This window comes from Ambystoma mexicanum, chromosome 7p, assembly GCF_040938575.1.
Source record: "Ambystoma mexicanum isolate Mex_15411 chromosome 7p, UKY_AmexF1_1, whole genome shotgun sequence".
In the NCBI taxonomy this organism is placed as follows: domain Eukaryota; kingdom Metazoa; phylum Chordata; class Amphibia; order Caudata; family Ambystomatidae; genus Ambystoma; species Ambystoma mexicanum.
The window spans coordinates 395,830,399-395,845,104 of record NC_090939.1 but is presented as its reverse complement, the minus strand read 5'-3'; the positions used below and the strand labels follow the sequence as shown (position 1 = coordinate 395,845,104).

Sequence of the window (14,706 nt, the reverse complement as noted above, 5' to 3'; positions counted from 1 at the left end):
ATATTAAGACATAGCCAATTGTCTGCCATCCAATCTTGGATGGTGGCGTAGATGGAATTGAGGGTGTTCTTGTCCAACTCATAGTCACCTGTGAGCGGGATGAGCAGTTGGGTGTCATCCGCATAATTAGTGTATGAGATGCCCATGGCATCAAGGAGATTGAAGAGAGGCCAAGTGAACAGGTTGTAGAGGGTGGGCACTATGCAGGAGCCCTGGGGCACGTCACATTTGATGTGACGGGGAGAGGCGCATGCTGAGTCCGAGAAAACTTTCATGGCCCTTTCCTGTAGGAATGAGGTGATCCATTTGCATGCTTTCGGGGAGAAGTTGGCTGCTATAAAGAGATGGTGGCAGAGTGTGTTGTGATCGATGAGTTCGAATGCCGCTGATAGATCAAGGAGGAGCAGGAGCGCTGGTTTGCCAGCGTCACAAATGTCATCCATTTGATTTTTCAGGTCAAGTAGAGCTCTTTCAGTCCCATGTCGAGGTCTGAAATCAGACTGCCGAAGGCCCAGAAGGCGCTGCTCTTATAGGAATTTTCGGACTTGCTGGTAGGCCGCTTTGTCCAGAATTTTCAGTAGAAAGAGGACAGTGGTGATGGGCCTGTAGTTCCCTGGTACTGATGGGTCAAGTGTGGGTTTTTTGAGGAACGAATGAACCCAGGCTTCCTTAAGATCAGTCGGAAAATGTCCAGACTGGAAGGATGCATTTATGAAGGCTGTGAGGAAGGGGGCAAGGGTAGGGCCGCAGCTTTGACTAGCTCTGCGGGGCAGACGTCAACTTTACAGTTTGATGGTTTGATGGTTTTTAGGAGCATGATGATCTCAGATTCAGTGATGTCCTTGAAATCGAATGGTGGACAGGAGTGGGTTTTGGTCTCTTTGTTGGTGTTAATATTCTGATTGGCAATTAGGAGGGTCAGAGCTTTTTGGTGTGCCTGACTTTTAGTTTGCAAGGTGTTTAGTTTATTAAACATGGCGGATTGGATGTCATTGCACCATTTTTCATCTTTCAGGATGGTGGATGGTGGGGTGGACGGAGTTTCAAGTTCCCTGAAGATGAAGATTTCTTTGGTACTAGATTTGGCGTTGGCAATTCTATTGTTGAAGGAGTTCGCTTTAGCGAGGATAATAGCTGATTTGTAGTCCTTAGAGATAGTCTTAAAGATAGATTTGGTAGCGTCATTAGGTTTATTTCTCTAGGCTGAAAGGGCAGCTCGCTTCTTGGCACGAAGCTCAAGACGCTTTAGGGAGAACCATGCGTTGGTATGCTTGGCTTTCTTAGATTTTCTGAGAGTGAGAGGGGAGATGGCATCAACTGCATTAGTGATTGCCAGTTTGAAAGCATTGGCAAGAGTGTCAGGGTCCGTTGAGAAGGGGGCTTGGAGAGCCGGTACCTCAAGGAAGGGTGTGAACCTTTTTACAGTTAGTAGGCAGGAGCTTTTGGCGAGACCTGCGGGAAGAGGGATGGTGGGTTTAGGGGGCCCTTTAGATGTGTCCAGGTCAAATTGGATGTGGTGTGGCCTGTCCACGGGACAGGAGAGTTTCCGGTGATTAGCACTGGGCAGTTGTGGTGGGCAACCCAGTCCAAAGAACGTCCTTTGATGTGGGTAGGATTTGAGATGGTTTGCAAGAATCCGAGAGTGGAGAGGGCTTTATTTGGAGCGGCCGTGTGGGCGTCTTTAGGATCGTTGAGGCCTAAGTTAAGGTCACCTGTGAGAAGGACTTTGGATTGTTTCTAGAAGTTTGCTGAAAGTGCTTGGATGAGGGATTCTTGGAATTCGGTGCTAAGACCCGTAGGTCGATAAACAATATGAAGGGTCAAGGTGAGGTTGGGGGAGAGATAGATTCTGAGGGGAAGGTAGTCACAGCTGTGGCCAAGTTCACCTTCAATCCTCCTAATAGTGAGGTTGTCTTTGGCAATGAGTGCTATCACCCTGCCTCTGAGAAGGGGTCGGTCTTGCCTGTAAATGGCGTATCCATCTGGGATGGTCAGGGAGAGGGCAGGGCCTGATGAGTCATTCAGCCAGGATTCAGTGATAATAAGGAGGTCAGTGTTTTTTTTGAGAATTAAGTTATGAATTTGTAGGGCATGTGCAGGAACTGAGCGGGCATTTATTAGGGTACACATAAGGGTGGAGGTCAGTTGGGCCGTGGCTGAGGAAGCCATGGGGTCATGCTTAGGCATAATGGTTTTGTCAGGGGCATCAGGCACAGGCATGTTCAATACAATGGGGGCAACAGGCCCAATAGGCAGGTTCAATACAATGGGGCAACAGGCCCAGAGGCAGGTTCAATGCAATGGGGGCAGCAGGCCCAGCAGGCAGATGAAATGCAATGGGGGCAGCAGGCCCAGCAGGAAGATTAAATGCAATGGGGGCAGCAGGCACCACAGGCAGACTCAATGCAATGGGGGCAACAGGCACCAGAGGCAGATTAAAAACAATGGGGGCAACAGGCACCACAGGCAGATTAAATACAATGGGGCAACAGGCCCAATAGGCAGGTTCGATGCAATGGGGGCAACAGGCCCAGTAGGCAGGTTCAATGCAATGGGGGCAACAGGCCCCGTAGGCAGGTTCAATGCAATGGGGGCAGCAGGCCCAGCAGGCAGATGAAATTCAATGGGAGCAACAGGCATCACAGGCAGATTAAATGCAATGGGGGCAACAGGCACCACAGGCAGATTCAGTGCAATGGGGGCAACAGGCACCACAGGCAGATTCAATGCAATGGGGGCACACAGGCCCAGGCTAGTGTGCAACATTGGGCGCTGGAGTGGATGGTAGTAGAGGGTTAGGATCATAGCAAGCAGCGCCAGGGGAGTAGAAGGTAGTATTGGCTAGAGAGATATCACACCAATACCTACCAGGTCGCTTGTTGCGAGAGTTTGTGCTCGGAGTGTAAGTACGTTGGGATAGTATAGTACGTGTGCTGGGCCGTGCGTTTCGAGCAGAATAGAGAGTTTAGGAATGTAGATGGGAGGCAGCTGGGTGGCTTACCTTGATGACTGTGCCAGGGAGCTCCGTCCAGCGCCGTCGAGCAGCGGAGAGCTGCAGAGAGTGGCAAAGGCCTTATCAATAGGCCTTTGCCATAATGCGGCTTTGCCTGGTGGCGCTGCTGCTCTCCCTTTAAAGCAGGAGAGGAGGGGCTGCAGGCAACGGTGTGCGAGTCACCTGACTCGGTTCAGGCTGGGATCATCCTGGTTGCCATGGACATGAGCAAGGCTCATGTCTGATGTGTATTGTGGCGGGGGCCGCGTGGGGCATGATGGCGGCGGGGGCTGTGCTCCTTCCTCTGGGTGCAGGCTCAGGCTCCTGCCTGTTCTGGGGACCCTGCAGAGAGTGGCAAAGGTATTATCCATAGGCCTTTGCCATAATGCAGCAGAAAAAAAAAAAAAAACGTACATATACCACTAGCTACCCACCTCTAACACACCGAAAGGTGGCTATTTGTCAGAAATTTACCTCACAGTAGGAATTTCATAGGATTATATCTCCCACCATAGACAAAGAAATGTGTTTAGCATATTTTAATTATTATATCAAACAACATGGTAAAACAACATAAAAAACCTATTTCCAGCGTTTGTTATTTGTAGAAACACAAATGGGCGGAAGAAACACACCAAAACATTTGCAATGTACAATTTGCGTGATGTTAGTAATGGTGTATTTTGATTGCATTTTCAATTATACAACAACATGGTATAATAGCGTCAACATTTGAATATGTTTCTAGGGAGAAGGACAACACTGTTGCAGTTTAAAGCTCATCAGTAAAGGAAAACGCCCCGTCTTCAGGACGCGATAGGTTAAAGAAACACGTTACACTGGCAACATGGCGCCTATGTGTCAGTGTAGTGACCTAAAAAGACAAATAAAAATTGTTTTACTCAAACATGATAAAAACGGTGATGGTGGTGTTTGTGTGCATACAAAACAAGTAGCCAAGTTGCTAACCTTAAAAGTGATTTATTTTGGTGTGATGGGCAAAGCGATTGCATGAATCAATTTAATTGAGGCGGCAGACCAGTCCGTCTTAAGAATTCAAGCTGTAAATCAATACCTAAATTTATTTAGATTTTTGTTGAAACAAGTAACATATTGAACCAACAATAGTTACATTTTGATATATGAATCAATCATATTTACCACTTTATGTGTAAGGCAGGGATTTTTGTTTCAAGTCCTGCAGAGAAATTTCAGTGGTGTACCGAGTTTCTATGGTATTCCGGATACTACATGTCCCATAATGCATCATGGAATCTAAAAGAAATGCGAAAAGCCTTTCAATTTCACAGGTTTCACCTGATTTACGTTTCTTTCAAGCATTTAAGTGGCAGGGAGTAACACTTACTTGGCCATAATGATCCCCAAGGCTGTCTTGCATTGTTATATATTGGTTAATGCAGCTTCGCCTGGCGGCATTGCTCCACTCCCTTCAAAGCGGGAGAGGAGGGGCTGCAGGCAACGGTGTGCGAGTCACCTGACTCGGTTCGGGCTGGGATCATCCTGGTTGCCATGGACATGAGACACGGCTCATATCACTTAGTAACAAGAAGAATCTTCCAGCTAAACTTAATTTTCAGATTTCATTTCCAGCAATAATTAATGTGCTACAAGTAAAATGTAATCTGAGATTTTTTCAGTTTACAATAAATTTCAGTTTTATTTTTTAGCAGCAAAATAGGTGTTCCAGAATGAAAATATATATGTGTTCTGTGGTAATCCAGAAGAAGGACTCGGACAAAAGGACATGTTTGTACGTAGCTTTTATTTAAATTAAAATAAGTCCTCCATGATGCTATAAATAAAAGGGAGTTCACTTCCTAAAAAATCTAAACTAAAGTGCACATCTATAGTCACAATCAAAAGTAGTCCTCAGTCCAAAACCTATCCACTAAACTGGCCCTACCACTTAGCAAAACATAAAAGAAAATGGGAGGTGTGCCCTGCACTCTTGGATTTCTCCAAAGGTGTGTCTGGGTATCCCAGGAATCCCTCCTGGGCCAGGAGCCAATGATTAGAAATGAATAAGAGTTCTTCTCAAAGAAAACAGTTCTTGTCAGTCTATCAAAGTTCCTTAAGTTTCTCAAGTTAAACAACACAAAGTCTTATGTTCCAGCAAAACAAAATGTCCAATTTTCTTTAGATCAAGGGATTGGTTCAGATAGGGGAGCCTCCATGCTCCCCTTGTTGTACTCTAAACTTTACTTATGGGCCCCAGTGGCTGCTTCGGGGCTCCTTCATCTCAATGTCTCCATTGTTATCTCTCCCTCTAAAATGGTTGACCCCTCTTTCCATTTGGTTCTCCTTGTTCTCGAGGTCCCTTTGACTCGTCAGAAGGCTTAAACTGTTCGGGTTTCTCGGGTCCTAACAACACCTTTCCAGGTCTTATGGTCTCTTTCTTGTCGAACCCCTCTGACTCTCGTGGAGGTTTATGGTAGTCCTTTCATCTTCGCCCACTTGGGATTACCAATACCCCACTGGGATAAGTGAAAGGCCATTTTCTATTTGGACCTTCCAACTCTTGCTTTGGATGTTGTGAGTCTCTGTGCTTCCCTTGTATGTCTTGTTCACTTTACTTATTGCGCCCTGTGGGCTTCCTTCAGTTTCCCTGGCCCAATAACTCTCCTCGCTCTCTGGGATATCGGTAAACCCTCACTTTATGTGGCTCTCTAAGCTCTTGTGGGTTTCTTTGACCCTTCTGTAGGTTTAATATATTAGTGTTTCTCCGGATCCGCAACCCTTCTGGGTCAGTCTCTCTCTCCGGGCCCTAGAATGGGGTTAAGATAATCCTTCTGTCTTCCCCACTCACTCTTTCCTCTCTCAGCCTCCCTCTGATCTGGGCAACCTGCACACCTTCAGTGTTGCAGGGTCTACTCCAGTGAAGGTGTGTCTGTTTGGAAGCAATGGCATTCTCCGTGGCTAGCCGCTCTTCCAGACTGAACACAAGCAGTTTTGGAGTTCCGCTCAATTCAGCGTTCTCTCTCACTTCTGCTATCTCATTGGGAGTTCAGACTTCAATCCTCCCTCGGTTTCTGGTTTCAGCATCAGTTTATGGTCAACGGGCCCACCATGTCCCCTGCTTGGTTGTCCTTCCAGGTATGCTTCGCTTTTGACGGCCTTGGCTTCTCAGTCTCCGCACGTCTCTGTATCAGGATGGTTGACCTCTCTCCATACCACAGCCGGCTCTTCTGTTCAATGCGGGTCCACCCCTCGCTGATGTACTCCTGTCAGAGGCTTGCCTCTGTCTATGATTTCTCCTCTTCCACTCAAGGTTCATTGGCCCTTTAATCATACTCCTGTAATGAGAGGGGGCACAATGTTCACCACAGGTTTTCAAGCATGTGGAAAGTTCAGCATTCCTTTGAGCTAAGTACACAGATATACTGTCAGAATGACCTTGAGCCAACCACATATATATATTGTCAACATTACCTTGAGCCAAACAAATAGATGTGTTGTCAGAATTTTATATTTCCATGTAGGCATGTATACCTTGTGTATAGGGAGTTCCCCATTGGAATGAGAGTCATTTTACCTTAAAGGGGAGTCACTCCCCGTGAGGTCCCACTATCCCAAACCCCTAGGGAGGGTTTGGCTGACCATGCTCACCTCCCTGTCCTCAAAGGGGGTGGTTCCCCCTTAGGGAAAAGTGACAATTCCTCTATATTCCTCACAGTACTCATTTCAAAATGTACATCCATTTAATGGGAATTTCATGCCCTAAAAATACTGTTACTTCCAACTTCACAAAATAGGGAGCAAATTAATTCCACTTCAAAAAAATGTTGGTGGTCCTAAGTAGGGATTACTTAGGTCTGATAGTGAAGAAGCCATCTGTCAGCAATCCTTTAAATGCAAATTATTGGTGATATCAAGGGGAACACAAATGGGTGGTAAGGTAACATTTTTAACCTTGGGGTGCAGCCACGATGAAGGAAAAATTGTGACAATCAGGGTCGAGGCATTGGAGAAATTGGGGCTGGGTGCTACATGCAAGGGGTTGAATAGCTGAATTGTAAGAGCCACACATAATTGCACAAGTCAATGACCCTTGTTGTCTGAGCAGTGCATCATCACAGGTGCAGCCCTGTAACTGGGTCAACTATCCTACCTTCATTTCATGTTTGAGCATGGGGGAACTCCTTACATGGCATCTGTGGATTGAAACGGGCAAGAAGGAGGGTATTTCTGGATTGCCTTTCATCAGGAATCTGGAGGTCACTGTAAGCCAAGAAAGGTTGTGAGAGTAAGGAGACTTTTTACAGGAATTTCCATAGAGGAAACTAAATTGATGGTAGTAGCAGGTGTGGGCCGTAAAGTACATACATGTCTTTATTTGGTGTTGTAGTGAGTAAATGGTGAAGTTAGTGGAGAAAAGGTTTGTTTGATGAGGCCAAAGCACATGTCTGGGGTTGGTGTTGGTACACTTGTTCAGAGGAGATTTGCCTAGCATTTTGGTACTGGACTGTCTTTGGGTGGGACAAAGACTGATATGCATATGGACATTTCTCCTCTGTGAAAAACTAAAGCGTTGTTTAGACTCTCCCGGGGGCCATCCATCCAAGAACAGGTCAATGGACTGTGTTTGTGCCGGTAGATGGACTCCCAGACCTCTTTTTGCATATTCTGTAAAAAGACAGACATTGTTAAAACATTCAGGCACTTAAATATAGATTGCATGAGATAATGGACTTGAGGATTAGTTATTTTTATAATGTTTTAATTAAGATTAAGTGTATTTACAATTAATTGTCTTTTGCTATTACAGTCCTTCTGTTTTGTATAGAACAATGTACATGCTTTGCAGGTACCCAAAGACAAAAGCGTTTATTTTTCTCATTTTGGATAGCTGCGTGATTGGTGTTGGTATAAAGAGCATTTGAGATTTTGTGGACTTTGGTACCATTTTTATAATAATGTAAAGCAGCTGTTTGTGTAAGGTTTATGTAATCCATAACTCAACAAATAAATAAATGTGAAGTTGTTGCTGCATGCATCAGTGAATCAAATGTGGATTCATGCCAGGGAACATTTAGATATGTAACTTGACTTTTAGGGTTTTGCTATAATCTCAGTATCCAAGGGATTGAGACACGTTTCTACATTTGTAAACCAATCAGGCATTGCTCAATGGAACTCACATAAAATGCAGATACAATAACTATGTGTCTCATTATGAGTATGCCGGTCCGGTAACAACAGTGCTGGTAAGTTACCAGCACCGTTGTTACCAGACCGGCATACTCTGAGTTCTGTGGGCGGGTGCCGTCCCTCCTGCCTGGTCTGATCTGGCGGGCAGAACGGCACCTGCTCGCAGATTTTGACAGAAGCACCCGCACTGTTATCAACGGTGCCAGTGCTTCCATCCTCTGCATTCCCATTGAGTCCTATGGGAATGTGGAGTCATTTTTTTTTTCCGCCTGGCAATGGGGAATTACCGGGACCACCGGGGCTGTAATGCCCCAGTAATTCCCAATTGCCAGGTGTAAGACAAAAGATGACTCCGGCAGCAGCCATGCTGTTTTTACCGGCACGGCTACAGCCAGGGTCCTAATGAGGCCCTATGTGTTCCTCTTGTGGTCTTGCAAACAGACAGGTTTTGATAGATTTTCTGAAGACCAGTTCATCTTCCACTGTGTTCAGCTGCATGGTCATTGAATTTAAAAACTTGATTTACAGAAATGAGAAGGAGGATCATCCTTGGCATTTCCAGATGCAGCATGGAACTGCTACTTGTGGTGGATCAGAAGAAGAATGCAGACTCTGGTGTTTCATGTAGGTGAATAGTTTATTTTAAGGAAAATGATAATAGTCTATCTCTTCCTATGCTATGGGGCGTCCCTAGCTAACAAATTCACTAAGGTGCTTGTCAGTCATCCGGAAAAATCTGAAGTAATCAGCCCACTGTCCAAACTAACCTTATCTGACCCTACCACTAACCTAATACCTCAGGCTAGAGGAATGGCTCCCTTCTCCTGGCATGTTCACTTCTTGTAAACTTCAGTTCAGTAAGTTATTTTCAAATAACCTTTGGTAAATGCTTTTATCAATTCATGCCGTTCATTCAGAACTTTCCTGGGCTTTCTTTTCTTTTCCCTTGTAGTATAGTTATTGGCTACTTGTTTGTTTTCCTTATAACTTATTACAGTTTCCCTCCTTTCCCCTGGGAAGGTTGTTCGGGATTTGCAAATATTTTTCTGTTATGCTTTCCCTGGTTTTCAATATCTTTTCTTGTTTGAGTCTCTCTTGATAAAGCTGAGCAGGAAGATTCCCTCTTCTAGGCATTAATGTGAGGCTCTATTAGCCATCCATTTGGTATACTTTTCTTCTTTACTGGGATGAGTAGGAGTGGTCAAATCAGGATTTGTATCACTGGTTCATAAAAGTATAGTCTCTTTAATTATGCTGGGACAAGTATGAGCATTCCCATAAGGCTTCTCATTTGGTTCACTGGCTTTTATCATTATACTTCCTTTGTCTGTACTGGGACAAGTATGAGCATTCCCATAAGGCTTCTTTGTTACCTGTGACGGGTAGGGAAAATGTCACCAGGGATTCCGTTCTCTTCGCTTTGTCAGGTTGGCCTTGGAGATTTCCTTCATGTCTCCTCCCCATGCCTCTGGCCTTTCAATTTCTCTGGTCTCTTGATTACCAGTGTGTTCCATTCTGCTTGAATAGTATCAGCAATGCCACCACTGTCCTTCTCACTAGTTTTCTCACTTCTGGGATGCTGAATGTCCAGCTTCAGATCTCTTCTTCATGTCGTTGTCAGACGCTGTGCGTCTTGGTCTTGTTCCTATTCCCTTGCTTGTTCAGGATATCCAGCGGCTAGCCTCTGCTCCATGCTAGCATGCAAGCAATTATTTAACTCATGGGTTTCTCTTCCATTGCTCCAGCCTCCTCACCTTTAATATACTACGTAGCCGGGGCACTTCGCTGGTGTAGTGTTGTATTCCTTTCTCTATGACGCGTATGGCTTCTCTTCTCCTCCACATGGTCTATTTTTTGTCTCTGTGAATACAAATTCCTTAGTTAAAGGAATATTCAGTTTCCAGTTGACAATAACACATATTGATATTTTATTCACATACATCTTTATAAGATACATCTGAAGAGATATTGTGGCTAGGTCCACTAGGGAGTACCTCGTCAGAATGGTAGTCCCTGTTCCCAAAGGGGGAGTCTCTCCCTGTGAGGTCCCACTTGCCTTTACCCCTATGGAGGGTATTGTAGAGAGGGCTCATCTCCTAAGTCTCATGGGGGGGGAGAAGGGACTAATTCCGTCAATTAGTCACATACTAATGATGGGTTTCTTGAGGGAAGCATTCAGATGGACATGGTGTGGGTCAATTTCCTCTTGCTAGTCCTGGTTACCTGCCATTGATTGCAACATGGGGGATTCAGAAGGTTCTGAATTGAATCCAACATTTGAATGAGAATCAGAGTGTTTTTGGATTGTGTACCCAACTATATAGTCTTAGGAGAAGATCATTTTGCAAGGTTTTGCAGTGTAGCAACCATTCTGGGAGACTTATTGACGTGTTATATCCTCGCGAGTACTATGGTGATGATGATCATGAATATGAATTAGAATGTCAAGTATGACATGTGCTGGATGGTTCAGAGGTGGAGGAGTCAGCCTCTTATTATGTATTTAACTAAATGTGAGGTGCATGTCCATGAGGAGTCTCAGATGTTCATTGTCTTTGTCATACGGGTATAGTGTCCAGTTTATTCAGACCAAGGAATCAATATGAGGGCGGACCTGATGTTGTTGTGTTCTCAATTCTCTCATTGTCTCATTTAGATTTGTTCCTGACTGCTTGTTGGCTGGTGCAAGGTTGCTAAGTTTTTCTTTGTGCTTTGTAGATATGTTAAAAAACAATGAAAATGTACTGCTTTTAAATCTAATTGCGTTCTTGGATTCAGTGGACGTTGGTAAAAGGGCTGCATTTGACAATGAATGATGTGGTCTGTGTTGATTTAAGGAGTGATGGGTGTTTCAATTTCTGAATTTGCCTGTTGTTGATAAGTTGTTGTTTGCAAGCTTTATCTGATGTTTGAAGTTAGATGGACCTTGATGATGGGTGCTTCTTAAACCTCTTTGGTCATGTTTTCTATATCTGAACTATTTTGGGAATGGTTTACATGTCATTCAATGCGTGGTTTGTAATTACACCTGGGCAAAAATGGTCGAAAGTGATTAGTGCGCTCTTGAAGTTTGGGTAGGTTCACAAGTTCCAATGTATTTTTCTTCCTGATTGAATCTGCCCTTTTCTGTTTTAACAGCCTTACAGAGTTTGAAGAGCACTGTGGACAGGTTTCGGCAGATGTGTGAAGAAACATACACAAAATACCTTAAAAGACTTCATGAAGGGAGGGAAAGGTTAGGGGAAGTTGGGGGAGGGGTCGGTTGAGGGTCAATAGGGGGTGAGCAAGAGAAATTGATTCCTATGCAATCTCGAATTAATAAAAGAGGTACCTATTCTGGCATGGGCATATGGTCTTGACTACATAAGGAAGAGTATGTCAAAGAGGACCGAGTTTAGAAAAGGAAGATTTTGCCACTTCATCAGTTTGGGAATTCATCTCCAAGTCTGCTTGCCCGAAAAAGCTGAGATGACTAGAGTCAAAATAGTAATGGGAGGGCACCCTGGAGTAAAAGGTTGCAGTTAGTTTAAGGGGCCAAGAAGAACAACGTTGTTTCAGTAGGGTTCAGCTGGAGACTATTCTCCACCACCCATTGTTCCACAAACATTATCAAAATCTAGTTCATAACTATTCTCTCCAGAACAATGAATGAACACAGATGTTGAAATTCAAGCGGGAAGAGATGAAACCTGTGGTTCACCACAGCACACCACCAGTTCAGGTGACAGGAAAGTGTCAGTCCAGAAAGAATAGACACCCCCTCGATCGCAAGGTAATATAATTTGTTGGCCGAAGACCAACCGCCTCATGTGTTTAGTATTAGAAAGATGTAGCTAAAGCTTGACAAAGGTGCGGCCATTTTAAGGTGACTATAATTGCCATTTTGTCTTTTCACTGTTTCCTCTAACGATGCCTATTTGCCTCAGTAAAACTGCTTTGCCAAAATATTATTCTGCTTCACTGGTGCGCAATGCAAGCCGCAAGTGGCATGTTGAAACACAACCCAGTAGGTCAGACGGAGATGCCCGGTCCCTCCCGCGTATATCCTTGAAGGATGAACAATGGGGCATTTTAATCAGAACAACAGGTGCCAGCAAGTCTGGGTTAGCACAGAAGAAATGCTAAAACGAACATTAAAATGACTTCAATTATGCTCTCCTTTGCTCTTCTTTGCGGCCCCCCTTCTACTAAGCCCGGTAGAGCCTTGGAGAGCAAGTTGACCCCCGGTACACGAATAGAAACGAAGAGATAGCAAGGCCTAGAATGTGTCCCTCCCTACGCACAGCTTGCTTGTAGAAACCGAAGCGCTGTGTTCCTAAAACTTTTAAAGTGACTGATACCTGCATGGAGAGAAGTATTAATAAAGTAGGAAATAGGGCTAGCCAGTGACTCTGCAAAATGATTTAAAATAATTCGCATCTGCATTATTCTGGCATTAAGTGCAACAATGACTGTCTCCCAGCACTAGAAGTATTTTAAATCCAAGAAGCTAAGGAAGAAATCAAGTCCTTCTAGAAAGTTCTGGACCTTGAGGTTATTAGAAATGTAAAACGTTCAAGGACATATATTTATCAAAAACTCAATATGCAAACAATCAGTCATATCATCCCAAGATTGGTGGAGAGAACGATGGCATTAAGTGATATACTATGAATACTAACCAATACGCCCCTTCAAACATTTTAAAGCAACATTTGTAGAGGCAATTCTGTGGAATAACCCTTCATCTCTAAACCCGGTCTCTATCATTAAAATTATGCTTAGTGAATAATCCTGTATAAAATCGCAGATGCCTTAGGAATATAACACTGCAGATTTAACAGAACACACTTGACAAAATAGTACTTAATTTGCTAGGTTATTTGCCAGAGCTCAGCCCCAGCATTTATGTCTGAACCCTGCCACTTATTTCTGAGCACAGTTTGATTAAGTTGTGGTATTTCAGCAACTTTATTATTTTAATTGTCAGGCATAGTAACGCAACAGGCAACAACAATGTGGCCTAGGTTGGCAGGTCCTGAATAATTTTCCAATTCCAGGAATAACAATACGTTGGAAGGTGACAATGCTGGTCACTCCTGCTAGCCATGTCTGCACACTGCTCCACTCAGCCTGTGTGACAATGGTGAAAATTCTCAAACTTAATAACCAGCAGCACTGCCACAGCAGGGTGGGTTTGCAACAACAGGACAGCCACCAGTGTGCAGCCCCAACACAAGGACATGGTCAGTGAATAGGGCAATATCAAAGAGGAGTGCCTGTTACGAGTGACAACCCATGCAAGAGGATGCTTTTACAGTGTTTGACAGGAAATGTCATTAGTTCAGTAATGATGTTGCCCATATTTGTCAATCAATTTTCCATAGAAGGAAAGCACCTTTGCTCTTTTGTCTGTGGTTCGATGGGTAATATGTTCCTCTTGTCACTGATAGAATTAGAGCAAAATATTAACAATGGCGTGTTTTTCAGGTAACACTTTGTAGAGGAGGAGCCAAGTACCCCTACTCCACCTGCCCTGCTTACATTACCTGAAAAGTATGAACTAAAGTATGTGACCTATACTACACCAATCAGAAAGCAGGAAGAAGAGCAACAACTCTGTGCAGTAACCACAAGAATACATATACATAGAGAATATGGGAGGCCAAGTACCCATTAAGGAAACCATACCTACATTCAAGACAATATGATGGCCGTGTGAACGCGATTCTTGATGAAACAAAGAAACTGAATGACCAGGATGAATGGTGACATCATACGAGACTGAATCGACTCCATATAGAAGATAACCAGACCAGAGAGGCAGACAATTTATGGAGAATAAAGAAGTACCTGTTACGCTAACCTGGCTCCCACGGAGGTGCTGGTCTGGGTTGCTGTGGCCTCTTCAAGCGTGATGCGCAGAATTCGGACCACCGATTGAACTGGACCCCCAAATCTTGCTTGTCTGGCCCGTAGGAATATCCTTCTGCAGATGAGAAAGGGGATTAACTGTCTGCTGAATAATGTACTTGCTCCCCCCCTTTCCCCCTTCGTTCTCCTCTGACTTCCTCCAAAACCCCCGGTTTAAGCTCACCTTATGGTTTGGAAGGATGAACTCTCCATCCTGCTTCTGGTGCAGGGGCGTGCGTTTGTCCAGTTACTTCACTGGTTTTAGAATGGCGTTGGCAAATCCACTTGACTTTACTGAGCGATGCGCCGTAAGTATGAAGATGCAAAAGTTCAAGTGTGAGCCTCCTTTTATGCTGTCTTTTTCTGTCCTTTATTTCAGGTGCAGAACAAAGGCGATGCGTTGAGAGGTTAAATTGCCATGGTAAATCAGGTGAGTCAGTGATGAGGGCGACCCCTCTAAATGTCTTTATAATTCCCCAGTAATGTCTTTTGTCCTTTCCCCATAGGGTCCGGGGTGCGGTACCTGCCAGCGATGTGACGCCGACCCGAGATATGGAATGATTCACCAAGAATAGCCGGTAAGTAATATGGCTGAAAATCCGGCTTTCCTCTTGTATTCACTTGCTCACCTTTTGTCTCTTCTACTCTCCCTT

The 14,706-nt window shown here is 44.3% G+C and overlaps 1 long non-coding RNA gene across 1 annotated transcript; it reads right to left on the bottom strand.

Annotated features, from left to right (window-relative positions):
* Positions 1–3,957: 3,957 nt before the first annotated feature.
* Positions 3,958–4,310, bottom strand: LOC138526579 (uncharacterized). The gene is made up of 2 exons (XR_011283632.1): positions 4,154–4,310; positions 3,958–4,053 (listed from the first exon to the last, which is right to left on the bottom strand). It is a non-coding gene; the product is annotated as an uncharacterized lncRNA (long non-coding RNA).
* Between the last annotated feature and the right edge of the window lie 10,396 nt (positions 4,311–14,706).